Below are 8,160 nucleotides of genomic sequence, written 5' to 3'. Positions count from 1 at the left end.
AACACCGTTTAAAAATGTTTCATTTTAGTTTACCGAAGCAGAGTCTGCTAAATTGAAGGTCAGCGATAGCTTGAGAAAAAGAGAAAGAGCTTCCTCATATATCTGTAGACATCAAACAGAGGCAGAATGAAGCTGACCAGCACTGCTGTATCGTCATCTGGATTTCCCCAAAGCTGTTTGATGTCATGTGGTAGCTCCCTACCCTGCAACTCTAGGGGCACCATTCACAGAGATGCCACCTGGGGCTGTGCCACGTGGCGGCTTCTGCTAATCAGATTCAGAGAGCTTAACGTGAGTGTTTTGGCTCCTTCACGGAGAAGTCAGGAAGGAGATGGGAGAGGGAGAGACAAGGCACAGTTCTCACAACTCTAATCCCTGCATTGCGGAACATAGGAGATGAGACTTCATACGGTTCATGTTTGTGCCTGAGTGATAAATAAATACACAATAAAAAGTTTTACTTCTTTTCTCGTCTTTGATAGCTTCATGTTCTGCTGCTGGTAAGGCTTGTGCAGAATCTTATGGAGAAAGTTCCAGAAAAATCCACTCAACTCACCTTAGTCAACTCATTGCCAAAGTTAAATCCCTGTAAAGAAAAATGACCGCTTACCCATTGGCGGCAGGATATTTGTTTCTGTTCACTTAATTTTCCTTGAATTTCCAGGAATCAAAACTCACATGAGATTTATTTCCCAAATTTTATTTAATTATTCATCTTATTCTAAAACACGTTTAAGTATTATCAAAATTTAAAAGTCCACTTAATGAAAAGAAATATAGACATGGTAATAGAAACTCAAGTGACAAGTGGAATTTACTAGAGTGGAGGATGGTATTGCTGGTGCAAAATGTGGTCACCCTCAATGTCAGAGCCTTGAGTGGCACTTCCTAAGTACTCTGTCTTTCTGCATAAGTATTCACTCAAATTTACTGGGTTTTGCTATTTCTTATGTACCAGTTTTCCCTGATCTATTTACTTTGTGTTTACTGTATGGGAATTAGCTCACCCTACTTTATACAGTAGGCTGCTTTTTAGTCTGTGGTGTTCAGTGAAATACAGGGCTGACATTAATGTTTACAGACAGGCTATACAGTCTGAGGCTTCCTTTACTCATACATATATGATTTTTGCAACCTGCTTCATATCAGTGTTCACAAATACCAGCCTATTTCTTTTTATCTATGTGACTTTATACCTTTTATTTTAAGGTTGGTAAGAAATCCTTTTGGTTTGTAGTACATGGTGTTCTGCATTTAAATAAACAAAACTCTTTTTGCCCATAGAAAACCACATTGGCAACACTTCCAACACAACCACAAAAAAAGGTACAAGGCTTCTGTTTTGTTCCCCCCACCAAATCTCCTTATAGAACTGAAATAAATCTTGTACACCTTGTGTCTTATACGATGTCAATATATAAAACATTTAAGAATTAGGTTTCCTGTTTATTTGCCACTACAAAAGAAGCCAAAAGAAACCCCAACAGCCCTAAAGCCCTGTGTTTTTTGAGGTACCCACAACATAATGAATAACAAGAACAGACTCCTCTGAAACACAGTCTCCTGGTGAAAATATGTCTCCATCCAAACCGGAGTTGCACAATTAGCCTCCACTTGGAAACCTCTCTGCATGCAGTTTTCACCTCTCGCACCTGAGAAGGACAGATGATAAAACCTTCCAACCCACTGCCAAGCTGGGGAAGCATTCATTCTCTGTTGGTTCCACTCTAATTAAATGTGGACTTTATGTAAACCGCAACCCAGACTTCTTATGAATTCAGAATATGCCAGCTTCATTATTCTTGTCAGGTGGCAAAACTAGACCATGACAGATGAGTTTCTGAGCATTTGGTGATCATTCATCTACAAAACATAATAGTTTGATTCTTTCACTTAGGGCTATTTACAGAAACAGAAGTTGATTAATTGAAGCACCGGCGCTGGGTAAATTCTCCTTCTCTCTCTCCCTGTCCTGAATCCACTCAATGTATCTCAAGGAAATTATCATTAATAATACCTTACTGAAGCAGGAATACTGTGACTCATTCCCTTTAGAGAAATTATATGATTTCATTCATCTCAAACAAGTATATATTTCTTTAATGCTATTTTATCTTTGTTAAACATATACTTGCACATTATAGAGATTACTAAATTCCAAATATATGGATGTGTTTATACTTAAAATTTTCATGAAACATGGAGGTAATAATAATAATAGTAATACTCCCAACATTTATTTACTACCAGGTACGCATAAGTACTTTAGATTTGTTATTTCAAATCCTAACAACTCTGATAAATGAGCATTCTTAGACCCATTTTACAGACTGGGAAATGAAGACACAGAGAGATTAAGTGATTTGTCCCTGGTCACAGCACCACTGAGTGATGGGGTCAGGATTTAATCCCAAATATAATTGGCTCCAAAGCTTGTGCTTTTAATCACTGTCTATATTATACTGTGGATGGATCCAGTTAGACCACAGAGGGGTGGGGTGATGGATTGATGGCAGGCCTATTAACCATGTTTGGATCTCCTACTATTTTTATTTTATTTATTTATTTTTTAATATTTATTTGTTTATTTATTGGCTGAGTCAGGTCTTCGTTGCTGCGAGCAGGCTTTCTCTAGTTGCAGCGAGTGGGGGCTACTCTTCGTTGCAGTGCGCAGACTTCTCATTGCGGCGGCTTCTCTTGTTGCAAATCACGGGCTCTAGATGTGCGGGCTTCAGTAGTTGTGGCGCACGGGCTTAGTTGCTCCGTGGCATGTGGGATCTTTCCAGACCAGGGATTGAACCCATGCCCCTGCATTGGCAGGTGGATTCTTAACCACTGCACCACCAGGGAAATCCCTGGGTTTCCTATTTTTAAAAACACCTCTGACTCAACTTTGTTCCCCACTACCACCTTTATGGGAAACGGATAAAGGGCTCCAGTCTTGAACCACGTATGTCTCACCCCCAACAAGCTCCAAGTTCCAGAATCTAAAAGCACGACCTAGGAAGCCATAAGCATGGGAGCTGTCACTACACTTCCCTGCTCTGTAAAATGACAGGGAAGACGCTAGTCCTTCTGGCTTATTCTTCTACTGATGAGCATTGGTTCTTCCTAACCAGTGCAAACTTCTGATTCCACAAAGGCTGACCGAGAACTCCCAGAGTCCCCCGTGGCTCACAAAACACCATATCGGTTTGGACTCAGGCCATCAGTAAGATCCTCTGAGGAATTCTGCATGTGGCAAGGTTACTCACGGGACCAGGGAACCTCAAGGAACAGCTGCAGAGCTTCCTTTCCCTCCTTGTTCCGTTAACACAATACACAGCAAGGTGTGGTAAGTCCTGCCCAGCAAGGCAGGAGGAAAACGAAGCAGAGAGAATTCTTCAGGAATTTGTTGTACAAGAATTGTTTCCTTCTATAGGCATGTAATGCAGACCTCATTCTGACATCTCCTCCATGGAGACAGTATGATGTGGAAGAAAACATACTTGAGTGAGTCAGGAGATCAAAGTCTGCCTTGTGGCCTTGGGTTCATCGCTTTACCCTTGGGGCCTCAGTTTCCCCATCTACCAAATGGGTTCCTACCTGGCAACCTACCTGAGGCCCATTGATGTCCTGCGTAATATGTGCTCTGCCATGGAATGGTGGTGGTGTTCTGCTCCAAGGCCAGCCTACAGGCAAGAGGTTGCTTATTTCTGAAGACATAGGGTTACTTGGCAGATTTTTCAGAACTTTTAAGATTTCAGACTCTGAACCTGCTCATATTTATGTATAAGTTTTATGAAATCCACGTTGTAGCATCTGCCTGCTCTGCCTATCTTCTGGTTAGGAGACTGGGCCAAATTTTTATCCTCTGTAGCTCCCTGGTATATTTAGCAATGAGATAAGTGTGGCTTTGTCAAGCTTTCAGGAATAAAGCAATGCCACCGTTTAATTTAGTGTTTAATTGCAATAGCCTGCCTGACTGATAAGTTGCTGGGTGCTGCCCAAGTAAACTAAGTGGAAAATGTCTGCTACTGTTTTGCCTTGGATTTCAAAGTTTATTTCTTTGTGAATTGTTCTATTCAGCTTCAATCTCACCATCAGGGCTTGAAGGGGGACATAGTATGAGAAATAAGAGAGTGTGAAAATACAGGTCTACATATACACCAAGGTCAGCTCCTGGGCCACATGCTTCCCTGGCTTAATTCCGTGCCTCTGATTCTTCAGCTGAGTCAGCCCTGTGGGTTCCCTATGTGTATTAGTGTCCTGTGGTTGCCATAATGAATTACTATAGACTTAGAGGCCTAAAGCAATGCAAATATATTATTTTATGTACCTGGAGGTTAGAAATCCAAAATGAGTCTTATGAGGCTAAAATCAAGGTGTCAGCAGTCCTCCACTCCTAGAAACTTCAGGGAAGAATCTGCTTCCTGGCCCCTTTCAGCCTCTGGAAGCTACCTGCATTCCTTGACCCAAGGCCCCTTTCTCCATCCTCAAAGAGCATCACTCCAACCTCTGTTTCCTTCATTATATATCCTTTTCCCACTCTTATCCTCCCACTTCTCTTTCATAAAGACCCTTTTAATTATATCAGTCCCTATCAGATAATTCAGGATACTTTCCTCATCTTAAGATCTTTATTTATCACAACTACAAAGTCCCTTTTGCTATTAAGATAACATATCTGCAGGTTCTAGGGATTACAAAGTGGACATTTTCGGGGAGTGGATCCTTATTCTTCCTACCATATCTCCTGTCCAAGGCCATTGGATGCATTTAGAACTCACTTCTGTGTCTCTCTAATTCACCACTCTTATTTGGGATGGCTGAACCTTTGTTCTCTAGCAGACCCTTATCTCTCTGCAACTTCAAACCGCCCCCCCACCCCCCGCCTGCCCATTTTCTTCTTTGACTAGTTTATCTTGGATATCCAGTTTATCTTGGCAACCCAACGATGTAGGTACTATTGTAATTCTCGTTTTACATGTGATGAAAGTTATACACAAAGACACTTACTTGGAACCTCACAACTTGTTGGTGACAGAGTTGGAATTTGAAGCCAAGCATCTGTGTTTTAACTGCTGAGGATACTGCCTCTCTGTCAAGTAGAGTTACTTCCACTGCCTCAAAAGTATTTGTAGCCTCTGTCCTTGGGTAAGAGATATCCCAACTCTATTCGGCATTAACTCTCAGCTCTGGCTTTCATCTCTTTGCACCTCTGGGACCTTGAACCATCATGTAAAAAAATTTATTTGTTTATCTATTTACTTATTAGCGGCATTGGGTTTTCATTGCTGTGCTCACGCTTTCTCTAGTTGCAGCGAGCGGGGGCCACTCTTCGTTGTGTTGTGTGTGCGGGCTTCTCACTACAGTGGCTTCTCTTGTTGTGGAGCACGGGCTCTAGGCACGTGGGCTTCAGTAGTTGTGGCTCGAGGGCTCTAGAGCACAGGCTCAGTAGTTGTGGCACCCGGGCTTAGTTGCTCTGCGGCATGTGGGATCTTCCCGGACCAGGGATCGAACCTGTGTCCCTGGCATTGGCAGGCGGCTTCTTTCTCTTTTTTTTTTTTAATTTTATTTATTTATTTATTATTTTTTTGGGGGTACACCAAGTTCAATCATCTGTTTTTATACACATATCCCCGTATTCCCTCCCTTCCTTGACTTCCCCCCCTCGAGTCCCCCCCCACCCTCCCTGCCCCAGTCCTCTAAGGCATCATCCATCCTTGAGTTGAACTATCTTTGTTATACAGCAACTTCCCACTGGCTACCTATTTTACAGTTGGTAGTATGTATATGTCTACACTACTCTCTCACTTCATCTCAGCTTCCCCTTCACCCCCCATCCCCCCAAACCTCGAGTTCTCCAGTCCATTCTCTGCATCTGCGTCCTTGTTCTTGTCTTGTCACTGAGTTCATCAGTACCATTTTTAGATTTCGTATATGTGAGTTAGCATACAATATTTGTCTTTCTCTTTCTGACTTACTTCACTCTGTATGACAGACTCTAGGTCTATCCACCTCATTACGTATAGCTCCATCTCATCCCTTTTTATAGCTGAGTAATATTCCATTGTATATATATGCCACATCTTCTGTATCCATTCATTTGTTGATGGGCATTTAGGTTGCTTCTATGTCCTGGTTATTGTAAATAGTGCTGCAATAAACATTATGGTACATGTTTCTTTTTGGATTATGGTTTTCTCTGGGTATATGCCCAGTAGTGGGGTTACTGGATCATATGGTAGTTCTATTTTTAGTTTTTGAAGGAACCTCCAAATTGTTTTCCATAGTGGCTGTGCCAACTTACAGTCCCACCAACAGTGCAGGAGAGTTCCCTTTTCTCCACACCCTCTCCAACATTTGTTGTTTCCAGATTTTTTGATGATGGCCATTCTGATAGGTGTGAGGTGATACCTCGTTGTGGCTTTGACTTGCATTTCTCTGATGATTAGTGATGTTGAGCATCTTTTCATGTGTTTGTTGGCCATCTGTATGTCTTCTTTGGAGAAATGTCTATTTAGCTCTTCCACCCATTTGTGGATTGGGTTATTTGCTTTTTTGGTATTAAGCTGCATGAGCTGCTTGTATATTTTGGAAGTTAATCCTTTGTCCGTTGTTTCATAGGCAACTATTTTTCCCATTCTGAGGATTGCCTTCTTGTCTTGTTTATGGTTTCTTTCACTGTGCAAAAGCTTTTAATTTTCATGAGGTCCCATTTGTTTATTCTTGATTTTATTTCCATGATTCTAGGAGGTGGGCCAAAAAGGATCTTGCTTTGATGTATGTCATAGAGTGTTCTGATTGGCAGGCAGATTCTTAACCACTGTGCTGCCAGGGAAGTCCCTGGACCATCATTTTTTGTTGTTGTTGTTGTTGATTTCCCCATCTCCTTTATCTTATCCTCTTCAATTTCTAAATGTGCTCATCCAAAAAACATCTTCTCCAAAAGCCCTCCTGCCTTTTCCTTTATTTCACCTGGTGTCAGTCTTTGACTTCACCACATCCCTTGGAAGGATAGTCCATAATTGCCATCTCTTTACTTTGTCCTTTATTTCACCACAATCTAGTTTATGCAAAAAGTTTCCACCTTACCCAAACTCTTTGCAGAATTTCACCATGTTGGGTCACACATTCTGTGTTGGAGTCTTTTCCTTTTAGTCTTCCCCAAACACTGCAATCTTTTAGTTCTTCTCCTACTTGTTAGTCAGTTCCACGACTGGCTTCCTCTCTTCTCCTGGATCTTTTCTATCTCTTTTCTTAATCTCACCATCCCCTGAGGATACAGCCATCACTCCAGCCCTGATGACTTCCCCAAGTGTGATTTCCAGTGCTGAACTTGAGCTATGCATACCAACAGCCTGCAGCACATCTTCCCTTGAAATCCTGCCAACCATTCAAGTACAGTGTGTGAAAATGTGAGCTCATTCATTCAGTGGGATGGCTTGAATGTTTCCCATGTTCCAAGTGCTATGCTGTGAATGAGATGCAGACTTTAAGAAGTCTAATAGGAGAGAGAGATGTAGCTACATCATTGTTGTGAAATTTGACATGATCAGTAGTAGAAAGATATGTTTCAGAGTGCAAGGGGAGCACACAGGAGGGTACTCACTCCACCTGAGCAGAGCTTTAGAGGAGAGGTATTAGTCCACAGGGTAATGGGGGATGTTGAGGAGTGGAGGGGAGAAGACTCTGTTAGAGCACAGCACAGAATTAAATATAGGAACTGTCTAGTTCCTATTCCTACACAAGGAAACATGTCAGAAGTCAGTTTCCTCTTCCTGCCCAACTTAATTTAAGTTCAGGTTCTCAGTGGTGCTTAGAGACCTACGTGAATGTGTGTGGGTATGGGGGAAGGATGTGGCACATGCGTGAGGCTGAGTGTGCACCTCGCCCCTCTGGGGACCAGTGTTCCCTGATGCATCCTTTCCCCTCCTCTCCTATTGGACTGGAAAGCCCTTCAAGCTAAAATAGGCCTTATTCATCTCTGGGTTCCCCCACCCTCCCCAGTACCAGCTACACAATAAGTGCTTAGTAAGTATCTCTGGGATAATTGAATGAATAATCAAGTGGAGATTGTAACTACTTTACTCGCCTCTGGGGCATTGTAAGACATCATTAGTTAATGTGTGCGAAGAATTGTATGAGTCTTAATTATTAACATTATTTTATCTGCCA

The sequence above is a fragment of the Hippopotamus amphibius genome, chromosome 4 (assembly GCF_030028045.1).
Source record: "Hippopotamus amphibius kiboko isolate mHipAmp2 chromosome 4, mHipAmp2.hap2, whole genome shotgun sequence".
NCBI lineage: Eukaryota > Metazoa > Chordata > Mammalia > Artiodactyla > Hippopotamidae > Hippopotamus > Hippopotamus amphibius.
This window is presented reverse-complemented; position numbering follows the sequence as displayed.